Source organism: Lactuca virosa, chromosome 3, assembly GCF_052849685.1.
Source record: "Lactuca virosa cultivar CGN04683 chromosome 3, Lactuca_virosa_CGN04683_v6, whole genome shotgun sequence".
NCBI classification, from domain to species: domain Eukaryota; kingdom Viridiplantae; phylum Streptophyta; class Magnoliopsida; order Asterales; family Asteraceae; genus Lactuca; species Lactuca virosa.
In genome coordinates, this window is record NC_136428.1 from 85,631,631 (window position 1) to 85,646,977 (window position 15,347).

At 32.8% G+C, this 15,347-nt stretch overlaps 1 long non-coding RNA gene across 1 annotated transcript; it reads left to right on the forward strand.

The window, feature by feature from the left end:
• Positions 1-1,823: 1,823 nt before the first annotated feature.
• Positions 1,824-2,492, forward strand: LOC145162449 (uncharacterized). Its single transcript, XR_013739115.1, has 3 exons — positions 1,824-1,910; positions 2,133-2,171; positions 2,346-2,492. It is a non-coding gene; the product is annotated as an uncharacterized LOC145162449 (long non-coding RNA).
• The last annotated feature ends 12,855 nt before the right edge of the window (positions 2,493-15,347 follow it).

The following is a 15,347-nucleotide window of genomic DNA, read 5'->3' on the forward strand; positions in this document are numbered from 1 at the left end:
CACACGCTCCAAAATTATGTATCTGTTCTTCAACACACAAATGAACTTCACAAATGAACCCAGATTTCGAATAAACCCCAGACAAGATTTTTGATTTTGAAAAAGAAACTATAAATGATTACTCATGAACACATACTCCATGAGCACCTCCAAATCCATGATCCCAACTGTCGGTTGATGCGTGTTTGGTGTCCCCATCAATGGAAGAACAAGCTTCACCTACTTCCCCTAAATCTTCGCTATCATCAGAAAACGCCGTCATCGTCGGAGATTCAGAACTCCACGACGACAACGTACATCGGTGAAGATTTGGATGTCTCCTTCGTCTCTCTCCTTCGATTTTGAACACAATATGAGGACATGGTTGCAGATCTGTAAGAAGGGAAGCAGATCTAGGTGGGTATTGCAGATTTGTACGGAGGGAGGTAGATCTAGGGTTTGCTGAGGAAGATCGTGGCGTCATTGTTCATGAAAATGAAACTTCCGATCTCCTCACCCCTTAATTTGGTTTTGCTGATAAAACACGAAGGTGACATAGATGGAGTCGAACGGTTTTGCTTTTGGGCTTGCTAATTTCGTGAGAAATCTGGTTTTGTTGAACAAAAACCCAATTTATGTGGGTTCATTCCACCATGGTAGATTTCTTGATAATTTTGGCAAAAAAAAATCCAGATTTCTTGAATATATTGTTTAAACCAGAGGGTTTTATGGGAGATACTACTGGAGGCATAAGGTATGTGTGGGGAGGTGGGGGGGGGGGGGAATGTGGGAGATGATGGGCTATAGATTTCATCGTTGCAATTGAAGGTGATGGTGGTGTTCCACTGGTTTAGTGTTCTTTGGGGTTTAGAGAGAGAGAGAGAGAGAGAGAGAGAGAGAGAGAGAGAGAGAGAGAGAGGTATTTTTTATTTTTTTAATCATACAAATATTTAAATAAATAAATAAACTGAAAAAGCAAAAACAAAGGTAAAATCGTCATTTCAAAAAAGTTTAAAGTAAATCGGACCAAACTCGCAACAAAATGAAACTTTGGACCTGTGGTGCTAGTCCAAACCTTTTTGGACCAAAGTGTCAATTTTTAGCAAACCACAAGGACCATTCATGCAGTTTAGTCATAAAACAATCATATTACAAGTACCATACTGAAACAGCCATCAGGTTATAGAAGAAATTTGGTGGCGTCATGATTGGGCTATAAATGTATTGAGCCCAACAAGGCTTCCAATTGGGTCAGTTCACTCAATTCAATACCCTTCCAAGGGTCAGTTCACTCAATTCAATACCCTTCCAACAATCTAGACTCTCAATTAGGTCCATGGAGTCTAATATGAATTTGATACATGTTTAAATTAGAGGTTGGCTAAAAAGATTTTTTCAAAGGAAAAGTTGGGTTCTTTTATTAAGATCGAGTCATTAGTTTTTTAATTTAATTGGTCTTAAACCTTTACTAACATGATTTTACCATCCGCTCAAACCTCTCTAATAAATGAAGTTTTTTTTTTTTTTTTTTTTTTTTTTTTTCATTTGTCACACTCTTATTCAATTTGCCAAATGTCATTTTTCAGTTATTTTGAATTAATTCTTTTTCCATATCTATTCTATTATATTAAGCATATTGAGTATTTCTTGAAAATTAAGAGGTACAATTAAAATGGCTTAATGTACAAACCTCTAATGCAATACCATACTTTACCAAACCATACCTTAAATAAGGTATGTTTTTACTGTACTGAAATAACATATCTTAAATAAGATTTGTTACTTATGTAACTTGTCGAATAAGAGGTTATTATCAACGGAAACCCTAATTTCTTCATTTCTTGGTGTATATCAATGAAAACTCCAATGGAGATCGACGCCACCAAATGCCAACCACCTACCCTGGAGGTCGACGCCACCAAATGCCATTGGTTCTTCTTTACCCATCTACCGCTTTATCTCTAGGGTTTTAAAAGAAGTGTTTGGATCTGGATGAACACGATTAGGAAAAATAGTTTCTGATATTTCATCTTTACAACTTTTTGTTTTTCTTTTTCATTGCTTGATATTTCAATGACATTTGGAAACAAAATTGTTTTCTTCATCTTTAATTTCATCTTTATCTCTTTCATTAATGATTTTTGTTTTCATAGGTTTGCAACATATCATGAAACCACGTTGATTTTGGTTAGGTATGCTCATGTATTTTTCATATATTTTTTCCGAGTTAATTTTTATGTATGCTTCCTGTTAGATAAATGTTTGATTATTTGGGATTTTGATCATGGTTAATTGGTTATAAGCTTAATATTTTATGCGGTATTGGAGGTAAAGGTGGTTAATCCGCAGATCTTCTGAAAAAACAGGTCAGGGCAAAAACGTCAACATCACCAAAAATTCACCAGATCACCAAACTAGGAAAACAGAATCAAGACCACCAAATCAGACCAATGAAAACAAGACAACCAATAACCGAGAAGCAACCAACACACATGAAGGGGCGAAAATGTCAAGAGTCCAAAAAAATCAAGATACTCTGAAATGCCATCACAGAAAGCATCAAACCTACGAGAACTGTGATACTATCAATCAGTTTTTAAATCTTTGTTTTTTGTTTTTTGATCAAAAGAACGAACTACTGACTACAATGTCTGCTTTGATTTGAAGATGGATCAAATGAACGAACTATTGGTAAGATTGTTACATTATGTTTCCTTTTCAATTTCACTATCTGGATTTGGGTTTCCAATCTTTGATGGACTGATTTGTTGATGATATATGACTAACAAACAAAACATGAAAAAAAATAAACTTCACATAGTACCTAGGAATTGTTAAAGAATGACCCCTACAGCTACAGGTAGCATCAATTAAGATGCATATTCATTCTGTGTTTATTTATTGGAAGCTAGGTTTTGGTTAGATGCAAGGTTGATTTTGTTATTGTGAAGTGTCGGTTTATAAATTGACATTACAAACTCATCTTTAATGTTTTAGACGTGACGAAAATTAACTGTTTAAATGAAGATATGGTAAACATTTGTTGCTTTTATTTGCTACAGGTTCAAAATAGTCTCATTGAAATCAAGAAATGCAATCTTTCTTTAAGCCCTTTTGTGTATTGATTTTTTTATTTTATTTATTTATTTATTTATTTATTTCAGTTTTTAGTTAGTGGTGATTCAGTGTCTTCATTGTTAATCGTGGTGTCATGGTGGAGATGAATCATAATAAAAGGTATCTTGCTCATAGTATTTGGTGACCAAAAGTCGAATGTTGACTTAACTTTATTTATGATAAATTCAGTTGTAATTTGAATCTCTTTAAAAAATGATAATTGCGGTATAATCACTATTGATTGCTTTTTTCCTAAATTTTTAAAGGGATAATTCTTGGTCAATTTTTTTTTATTGATTTGTATATAACTTTTTTTGGCAGATGGGAACCTTATATCCCTTGACACCCTCACCATATTAGGTATATAATGTAAAAGGTTCAACTGTACTTTTTTACCTTTAAGGGAGGAGGGAGTCGTTCCCTCCCAACCCACCGAATCCACTGCCACATCATTTTTTCTCTTTTATTTTTCTTCATCTTTCCCAACCCACAACACACGGAAATCCTATCTTTCTCAACCCACCCAATTAAAAAAAATACAAAACAACTAAGGTACAAGTTTTAAAACACATGGTACAAGAGAAAATGAGAGAGAGAAAGTAGAGAGAGATGATGAAGTGGGTTAGTGAAACCATTTAACCAACACGTTGAAGCGGGAGTGGTACTGCCGGTAACTCTATTGCTAATTAAGATTTTACATTTGATTGTTTTGTATTTTTTTTAATTGAATGAGTTGAGTGGGTTCAAAAAGATAGGGTTTCCGTGTGTTGTGGGTTGGGAAAGATGATGAAAAATAAAAGAGAAAAAGTGATGTGGCGGTGGGTTTAGTGGGTTGGGAGGGAACGACTCCCTCCTCCCTAAGGGAGGAGGGAGTCGTTCCCTCCCAACCCACCGAACCCAATGAACCCACTACCATATCAGTTTTTCTCTTTGATTTTTCTTCATATTTTCCAACCCACAACACACGGAAATTCTATCTTTCTCAACCCACTCAACCCACTCAATTAAAAAAAAACAAAATAATCAAGGTAAAATCTTAATTAGCAATAGAGTTATCGCCGGTATCACTCCCTCTTTAGTCGGTTGTTTAATTGGTTTCACGAACCCACTTCATCCTCTCTCTCTACTTTCTCTCTCTCATTTTCTCTTGTACCGTGTGTTTTAAGATTTGTACATTAGTTGTTTAGTATTTTTTTTTGATTGAGTGGGTTGAGAAAGATAGGATTTCCGTATGTTGTGGGTTGGGAAAGATGAAGAAAAATCAAAGAGAAAAGCTGATGTGGCAGTGGGTTCATTGGGTTCAGTGGGTTGGGAGGGAACGACTCCCTCCTCCCTAAGGCATTGTAATTGTTTTTTAGAATTTTTGGAGTAAATTGAGGTAGATCCCGTTGATTACAAGTTTTGTTGCCGTGGGTTTCCACATTTCATTTTGGATCTTACAACCTTATATTAAGAAGCATTCATGATTTTTTTTATTGTTTGGACTAAGAAAATAAGATTATAATAGGATGGTTCATTCTTTTATATGGTTTACATTATTCATTTAAGCAGTAATATAGTTAAGGATGCTAAGAAACCAGGTAATAGTTGATTTCTATAACAATATAGATCTTAAAATAAAAAATGTTCCAAAATTGATTTCATTTTTAATTGCTACTATTGTTTTGGTCAAAATTTATCAATAGACACAACTTTTCAAAATAATACATCTTATATGACATAAAGTTTTATAATGATTAATTATCTAACAAGATTATAAATTAATATAAACTTTTTAACTAGGCATGCCTTTTAATTTAATTTAAATAGAAACAACTATTATTGAATGAATATATGATTTATTGTTATATAAATAACTAAATAATTAAATAAGAAGTTAATTTATTTTTTGGGCTATTTTATTTTCAATTTAGTATCAAAACTATCCGATATCGCAAATTCGATTTTAATACAAACATCCAAAACTCCTAATATGTTAACCATACAACACAAACTAAATTATCCAATTGAATGGTTCTACTATAAACATCAACCCATGATCAATACTCAGTAAAGTTTCTAAAAGAAACTATATGTCGATAATATTGTACGTCGAAAAGAAACTAATCGTCGAAACAAATTATTTTTCAAGCAACTATTCGCCCCCGTTGAATTGGTACTAATGTTTAATGATACTTGCCAATAATACATTGTATCTTATTTATAATATGACATATTTCCAAAATCAAACTAATCGTTGAATTAAAACTAATCATTTTTCGTAGAAAGAACCTAATTGTCGATACAAAAGTATTAGTCATCTCTAACGAACAATTCAACGACAGTGAAGTCTATACATCAAATGTAGTGTATAAATAAGTGTTGCACGATTAATAATACACAATCAATCATGTGTTTATGTACATTTGTAAAGACTCCGAAGTTTTCATTTTTAATTATTATTGTTTTCGTTTCTGCTAGCATGACTCTTATTGATAATTGTTTAGGTATAGTAAGCTATGTGCGTAAAAGAACTAATCGTCATTAGAAACTAATTTCTAAAAAAATAATTTGCACCCGTCGCTTGGCGCGGGTAAAACGGCTAGTATCATTTTATAAGTTTCCATTTTATTAAATTCCACATAATATTTTAATCTAATAATTGCAATAAATGTAGTAATAAATTGATATCAATTTCATTAATGAACTTACCTTTTAATTTCAAAATTCCCAAAATTAAGTTCATTAATTTCTTTTATTTATTTCAATTATTTGTTTAAATTTAAAAGATAAAAAACATTTCCATAATAATAATTCATTATTTTTCTTATTTTCTTATAAATTCAAAGTTCTTAAATATTTTGACATTTATATTTAAATTTTTTAATTATAATAATAATTCATTAATTCCTAACAGGTGGTTGTGCAATGATTATGACCTAGTTTGTAAAAAAGATAACCCATGTCACCTTCCTTAAGGTCGATGTAGATGAACTTTGAGTAATAATAGACAAAGTTATGGGTGTTAAGAAAGACAAACTCCATGCTTGTGTTGTTAAGCATTAAGAAATTGCTAATATATCTGCTTAATATAGTCTAGATATGATTAGATCTTGGATATTGTCTATGTAGCAATATTTACCGATTTGATATATTATTTGGATAACTATAAGTTGTTGTTTGAATATTAATAGCTTTTGTCTTCCGTTTGAATATCAATTCATGGTTAGTTTTTATGCTAATTTACTATCTTTTATGTACATTTTGTACATCAATTCATGATTAACAAATACTTTATAATTTTGGATTTTTACCATATAGTAAAAAAATCATTTCTTTTAACTTTACTTTTTATACAGTCTGCAGATTTTAAAAAACAAAAATCTTTTTCCTGTAGACTGCATACGTTTAGTCCGGGGCTAATATGTATGCTCGGGATAACATATGCTACCCCTTAAAAATTTCAAGTTAGTATTAGAAATTTCAATTTTTTTTATATATAGATGCAACCAGTGAAAAATAATTAAGTTACTCCTAAACGTTTTAGTCCAAACTTCAATTATAAGCTCAGTTAAATAGCCCAAATAAAAAGAGCCCAATGTCCAAACAAAATGGTCAAGAAGTTTAATCGATTTGGGTGTTCGAGGATATCATCTAGTTGGTTTGATAATAAAACAAAAAAACAATCATAAACCATATAGCAAGAGCATCTTCAATAATAAAACAAAGCCGTGACCAAATCTTTTTCTTATTACATTTACATTCTTTTTTTAATAATTAATCTTCTTTTTCTTTCATTTGTCATTTTTTACACCATTAGCTCTATTTATAAACACCTTCAATAATAATAATAATAATATACTGTATTATAATAAAGATAATAATATAAGATCTTGCAAGAGCACTTTCAATTATAAAACAAAAGCAGAACCTATCATAGACAATATTATATGATCTAACAAACTAAATGATAATTCATCAAACGTGCTTACAAATATTTTAGTTGTCAAATGAACATCTCCAACAAGTTATCCCCTCCGGCCTCCGTACAAGTTTTTAACTTCAATTTGGATTTCTCTTTTATAAAAAAGCCAAAAATTAACCGAAGTTAGATACAGTATTAGACAATCAAATCATAAAAAATCTGATAACACCAATGACCGATGCCTTTTTTTTTTTCTTTTTTTTTTTTTTTTTTTTTTTTTTACAATTGAGCTACCTAGTGATTCCCATTTGTTGATGTAGTTTAATAAAGTTTGTTTCAGAATTAATATATTTATTTTGATAACATAAGATATGATAAACAAATAAATAAAAGAATGAGAAAAAAAAGAAATGGAGAGATCAGTTACGGTTGAAGCTTGGAGCGCCAAAAGAAGAAGATGTGGTGGCTGAAAATTGCAGTAAGGAAATATGTTAATTCTATATCGAAAGGAATTAATTAATAACTATAAAATAGCATGTAATTTGGTAAAGAATATGGGATCTTCCATCAATATCTAAGAAACAAAAATGAAGGGTATTATTGTTAATATATTATTTTTTAGTGGATGGATAAAAAATGGTTGTGGAAAAATGAGCTTCCTTTATTTTTATCTCCTATTTTTGATCCCATGAAACGTACGGGGTTGTTTCACTCTCATGCCGGAGTGATTTGGCATCTCTATTTAAACCATTCTTTTGGTTTTTTGATTCTTTATCAATCACTTTCGCAACGTACTTCGATTCAAACAAAACCCACTGCTTACAATTAACTATGAAAGAGGTAATATTTGGGAATGAATCGTTTGTTTTCTCATTCACATTGATCTAGAGTCTAGACATCTATAAAGTATAAACACACAATACCATAAATCACTCTTACAAAATATTCTAGTTTCCTAAAAGTAAATACTTACTTAATTTAAGACAATATATACAAAGAAATACATAATATACCAATAAATATAAAGATGTTGGGGCAAAAGCTATAGTGGATAAATATATTCTTTTTGGTGGTTATAGTCAATATTGTGACCGAGAAAAGGATTTGTGGATAAAATTATTTTTATATGTAGTATTCATTTTATCCATCCGCTCACCTATCGTTTTCGCCCTACAATTTAACATATATGTTTCTCTCTCTTTTTTCAATACCTTTTATTTTAGTTACAAAAATAAATGTTTTCTTTTCTTGACTTTGTTACAACATATTTTATTGCGCATAGACTTTTCCATTGAGAAAAATATCAAGTTCTAGATAAAAGACATTAATTGGATTTAATTGGCTTACAACATATATTATTTTGTTGTAGGTTGTTTCGAAGTTCAAACTATATATCAGTGTTTTCAATTAGTGGATTTAACAATGGTGAACCATTAGCCATACATACAATTTAAATCATCAACAGTTCAAGACGTCAAATTATAAACGTTCTGAGTCACACTCTAGTGTCTCTATGAACTAGTTTAATCAAATGGTAAGTAATGGTATGTGACAAATGTTGGAGTTTGGGAGGAGAATAAGGTTTCTTAAATCGATGAACAATCTGGATCTATTTGAAGGATTGTCTAAAGACTTTCCGAATATGATATTTCGACTCTATGTTTGGGTTATACGAAATCCAGATTACGAGGATAATCTTTTAAGGAACAATATCAAATCAAGATATTTATATATGAGACCACAAACTATGTTTTATAAAATTCGGATTCTTATGTTTACAGTTTACCAAATATAAGCATCAATCAACATTAAATGTTAATTTTATTCTTTAAATAAAGGATGACGATTTTAAAGACAATTATAAAGAAAATATTCCGAAAATAATATTTTCTATAACATCTTCCTTACAAAAAATATATTATGGAAATATATTTTTAAAATAATATTTTCTTAATATTTCCTTATATAAAGGATGACGGTTTCTAGGATAATTATGTACAAGAAGGTTTCTGAAATTGATTAACTGGACCCCCGCAAAGGTACGCAAACCCTTTGACCCTTGTCATTTGGTCAAACTAAAATTAAACTCATTTCATACAAACGTACAATCTACACCTCCTATCTTGTAATATAATCAAGAATTGAACTCTATTAGTAATCTCTAAATTCAATTAGATTAAAATGACATAATGACACTGAAATCACTAACAACATATTCAATGTACTAAAAGTCTAGCGTGGTTCAAATATATATAGTTTACATTTCACCGTCGTGAAACCATCAGTCCATCATGATTAAATTTGGGAGGGTTGCTTAAACAATGGATCACGATGTTGATGAATTGAATATGTTTACTTAAATCATTCTTAATGTTTTTTGTTTAAGAACTACGTCATTATTGGGTGTTAAAGCAAAATTAGAGCTTGATGATCAAGGCTCAAAAAGGTTTTTTTAAAGACTATATTAATATATTTGCATGTTTGGGGAATCAATGATTAAGTCATATGTACATGGAGATTAGTTGAAGATGTTTGGTTTACGAATGGGTTCACACTTAATATTCCAACCCCCTTCATTACCAACATATACTCTATTTGCTTTCCGATATGTATTTAAAAAGTAGCAACTTTATCGACTTATCGTAATATCCCACCTAATTTTGATATCTTAACGAGTAAACAATGAGAAAAGAGCTAAAAAGCTCCATCACCTACGTCCATGTCAACCCACGTGTCTTGAAAAGGACAGGTGTTGATAACCATTACAAAATTCCAAAACTCATACATTAATTATGTATGGGAATCAAGATGTCTACTCATTGGTTGCCATCACTCAGTCATTACTCACATCGTTCCAAGATATGATGGGCAGATGAATGCACCTCCTCATCGAGTCATGGGCTCCCCCAAAACCACCTTACTTTTACCCCAAAACCACCTTCCTGTTTCCGGTTTCTTGTTTTCGTAAAAGACACACTCCCACTCTATAAATATCCCTTCCATCATCTCATTAATTCCAATTCACTCGCAACACAACAACCATCAACTGATCAAGTACCAAATTTCCTTGTTTTTTCACAAAATGACTTCTGTAAACCGTGTATGGATGGCTGCCGGCGTAGCTGTTGTAAATGGACATACAGATCAAGGCTACAAACTTAAATCCCTCCTCATCAACTCCTTCCGACATGCCAAGAAGGCTTTCACCTCCGATCTCCGTCCACTTTCCGGCCTTCTAATATCAGACATCAGTGTCGGAGACAAGAAGACAACACAGTCCGATGAGTCTCTCCGGCAAGTCATGTACTTTAACTGCTGGGGCCAAAGCTGAATATTGGTTTGTGTTGTGTGTTTTGGAGGCTTTCTCGACGGATGAGAATTAATCGATGATGCGAGTTAACTCCTGTGGGGATGTGGGAGTGAGGGTGTGATTTCATGAAAGAAGAGGGCTACAATTTGTAAATATATATCGAATTGAAACTAACACAATGTATAAAGTAAATGTCAGCTTTTTTTATGGAATATATAATGTAGCTTCTTTTTTTTTTCGGTAAATTATATTTTTTGTCATGTGCTTGCTGATTTTTATGATCGAGCAAACTCAATTAGAATCTTATAGATACTATAAATATAAATTAAAAGAAGATTATAACCAAAAAATAATATAAATAAATGTGATTCGGCATGCCGAATTAGACCCTCGTATATATAAATAAGATTGATTATATGCCTTTTAGGACAAATGTTGGAATTTTTTTTTTTAAATGAATTTTTGCAGATTTTTGCTCATTGATTGTCAAATTTCTATGTTTGAACTGATGCTTTGATTTGGAATTTACTTAAATGCATTTATAGTTCAATATATATCGATTGAAGGCAAACAGGCAACAAGCTGCGCCGCTAGCCCTTTCTGGATGGCAAAACCGATTCTTTTGAAAACAACATTTGTGGATCTAGGAGATATGACATTAGAATGCATGACCCGTTGGACTTTATTGAGGAGCTCCACCGCCTCTGGTGCGAGAAAACCAAATGTATCGAATGCAAAAGGAACAAATTCGAATGTTGGAATTAAGAAAAAATTGCCCCTTTCTTAAACCATAAAACAGTTTTGTGTTGCTTACTTTCTTTTTGCATCAACGAATATACGAATAAGGTGTGTGACATATTCGAATGTTTCTCTCTTCCATCTCGATTGTGTTCTTCCATACATTCACCATATTTCCAGAACTTATCATTCAATGATTGACTCTATTAGTAATTCACTACCAAGTTACATATTGAAATACTTCCTCTTACAAGTGAATGATCGTTTACTTCACCATCTATCGTTGGTATGTCGATATCCAACTATTTTCTACAATTTATATATATAATATATCAATGACTGGATCTTTCAGCCAAAGAGGGGACATGAGAACAGTCATATAATTGGATGAGATCATATAATTAAGGTGTTGTGAGAATCAATTTACTAGATATAGTGTGGATCAACTTTTACGAACAGTTACTCTAAAATAACAAAATGTATAAAATGGTATTTTTGATAAACAGAAAATAGTTTGGTGGTTAGGTTTGTTTGTTATTTGGATAAATTCGTATTATTTAATTAAACAATTAATCGGGCTATATGATTTTGTTATTTGGATTTATGAATTGATTTAGATTAAAACCGAATTATTATTTTGAATTTCATATATTGTTTTCATTACTAAAATAAGAACCCGATACTATATTTGTTTTTTAAATATATTAGAAGAACTACCAAATAAAAAACCTCAATACAATGTATTTTTTTTTTCTCAAGCGTTTATGTATGTATCATAATAAATTATATTTTTATTTCAAACTAAATGATTTATTTTTATTTGTTTATTAGTAGATTTTACGAAGAAGACCACAAGGAATTAGTATATATATTTAAATGTGATTTAAATAATTAAATTTATTTAAAATTGACATCTCAAACTCATTAAAACCGATCAAGCTGAAATATAATATGATTGATTCGGATAGTTTATTTTTCACTATTTAAATCCATATTTTAGAAAGCCAAATCACAATAGATTCCAATCGGATCCGATTCGTTCAAATGAACTCTTATTTTGAGAGAAAGACCAAAAGCGCACCAGACCTACGTCGATGTCAACACACGTGTCTTAATGTCATCCGAAGCCCATACTCTAAAGGGACAGATGTTATGCAATTGGTGTGTATTCCTGTACATGGAAGTATTCTACGTGCCCCCCATACATGAAACCCAAGGAACCTGTTGGCTACTTATCTCATGACTCACCACTTTTTCATCATTCCAAGATGGCCAGAGGAAGGAACCTCAATTAATTAATGGGCTTCTTCTAAACCACCTCACTTTTACCCCAAAACCACATTCCTGTTTCCGGTTTCTTGTTTCACCAAAGCAACACATGACTCCCACTCTATAAATATATCCCTTCCCTCGATCATTTCTTCATCTCATTACACAATCGCAACACTACAACTTTTCAACTCATAACCAGAATTCCTAGTTTCTCACTCGCAACATGGCTTCTGTAAACCGTATTTGGATGGCCGCCGGCGTAGCTGTTGTAAATGGACATACAGATCAAGGCTACAAACTTAAATCCCTCCTCATCAACTCCTTCCGACATAGCAAGAAGGCTTTCACCTCCGATCTCCGTCCATTTTCCGGCCTTTTTCTACGATCAAACGTCAACATCGGAGAAAGGAACACAACACAGTCCGATGAGTCTCTCCGGCAAGTCATGTACTTTAACTGCTGGGGCCAAAGTTGAAGATTGGTTTGTGAGTGAATCGTAAAATGAACTTGGAAGCTTTCTCGACGGATTTGAGGAATTGATGATGCGAGTTAAGTCCTGGTTTTAGGGTTTGGGAGTGAATAGTAAAATGGATGTTATTTCCCGGAAGAAGAGGGCTAAAAATTGTAAATATTATTGGCTCTTGATTCTCGATTTTTGTATCCAAGACAATGTACTCCCATTTTTCAATAGAAATTTATTGAAAGTTGCTTTCCAGTTTCTTTTAAAGATATTCTTCGTTATTAAAGTATCAATTGTTATATTTACCTTCATACAGTTTTATCATCTCTTCTGCAATACAGTTTTATAGACTTTAAATTTTATATAATATCCATAAATTTGTACTTGTTTATAAATCATTTTCAGGATTATGATATTTGTAGTGTTTTTATTGCTTTATTTATTATTTTTTTTGGTAGCATTTCTTTGTAAAATTGTAAGGTACATAAAGCAAGAGATGTGCTTCTGGTCGGGACCGACCAGGACCGGACCTGAATAACCCGAAACCAGAATTGGATGAAAAGTTGGAATTGGAATCCGGACCGATTATATTAATACGGGACCGGTTCGGGTAATACAGGTTTCGGTTCGGTTATATATTAACCCAAAAGGATCGAAATAACATGTACAATATGCTTTTGAACAGAAATGATCCGAATAACTTAAATAAACAAAATTGACCCGAATAACCAAAATAAGGAAGTTTTATATCTGTTCAAGAAAAAAAAATATTAAACATTAATCTTTTTTTGGTGTTCGATCACAGTAGGAAGCGATGAGTAGGAGAAGGTTTTCTTTTGTGTAGCAAATTCGACGATGAATCAAAGGAATCGAAGCGAGGAGTAGCAAAGCAGTCTGCTAGGGCGACGACTTCAATATGTTTTTTTTTGAAACTTTGATCGGTATTGGGTGCCACACAATGGGTGGGTATGGAAATACGCAAGAGCCAAGGGGAATCGATCAAGTGACTTCAATTTCCATGTCGGTCCTTTTGACCAAATTAAACCTTTATTCGGATAACCCAGACCGAATAACCCGAGAACCAAATTGGGCAAAAATAGATACTCAAGAACCGACCCAAATAATTTATTCGGTCCTAAATCGGGTCGGTCCGGGTATCAGTTTCGGTTCGGGTATTCGGTCCAAATGCACATCCTTACATATAGCAACTAGATTATTATAGAAACCGTAATCTACTATGATGTATTGTGATTACATGCCTCCGTTATACATCATTAACTTTTTTAAAGTTTAGAATTTTGCTAAAAGATTATTTAACTTTTAATTTTAATATATACTACAACAAAAGTTCGTTGCAGTTGACAGTAACAACCATGATCTACAATGACAACACACATGTGGTAAATGGATGGATCATCTGACAAAGGAACGAATAAAGTCACAAAGGAAATGATCTTCAAAGAGGTGGTATGGAGCACCTGGAAGTGGAATGGAGTATCATGGTGCATGGATGCGCCATCTCTGCTTAAGATGTGACATCCTATGCTTGGATGCGCTACTTAGAAGTGAAGGTGTGCCACTACTGAAACTTGATATGCCACCAAGTGACTTGATATGCCACAAAGTGACTTGATATGCCACCAAGTGACATGATATGCCACCAAGTGACATGATTTTCCATTCATGAGATAGAAGCGTCATTAAGGATGAAGAAGCGCCATCCATAATGTGGAAGCGCCACTCATTGTGTAGATATGTCATTCTAGAGGAAGAAGCGTCACTTTGAAGGTAGAAGCGTCATCCATAATATGGAATCGCCATTCATGAGGTAGAAGCGCCATTTTGAAGGAAGAAGCGTTGTTATGGTTCTAGAAGCGTCACTCATAAGGAGGAATCACCATCGCTTGAGAAGAAGTATCATTCCTTGCACAAGAAGCCCCATTCACATGCCTGATGCGCCATCTTGATGCAAGGATGCGCCACTTGGTTCCTTGATATACCAAGGTATCCCTTGATGAGACGTATGCTATGAAGTCCCCTATGATGCTCAAGAGTGTTCAATGAAGCTCAAAATTTGAAGTTACTCAGGGATTATTACTTGATGCGCCACCATGATGGTTGATATGCCATGGTGATCTTGATGTGCCACTCTTGCATCATGATGTGCCACTATGGATCTTGATGTCCCATCATGTGTGTTGTTGATGCTTATGCAAGGATGAATGTTCCAGAAGATGCTGCATGGTGGATTGTGATTGGTTGACACCATTCATGGGCCTATGGGATAATGGGCTTGACCCACTAGGCTTTTAGGTCTGGTTCCTTAAGTATAAATAGGGATGCATGCTAATAATGGGTTTTACATGCAATAATACGGATAAATACTTATACACTTAAGGGTACATGCAACCTATTAGATCTAGTCAATACACTATTGAAGTAACATTCTATTGAACAACAAGAACCTTATAACCCTAAGTAATTTTGAATATCATAGAAGATTACATACCTTTTGATTGTTGTAGTAAATAATCAAACAATCCTTCTAGAAAACTCTTGGAAGCTAG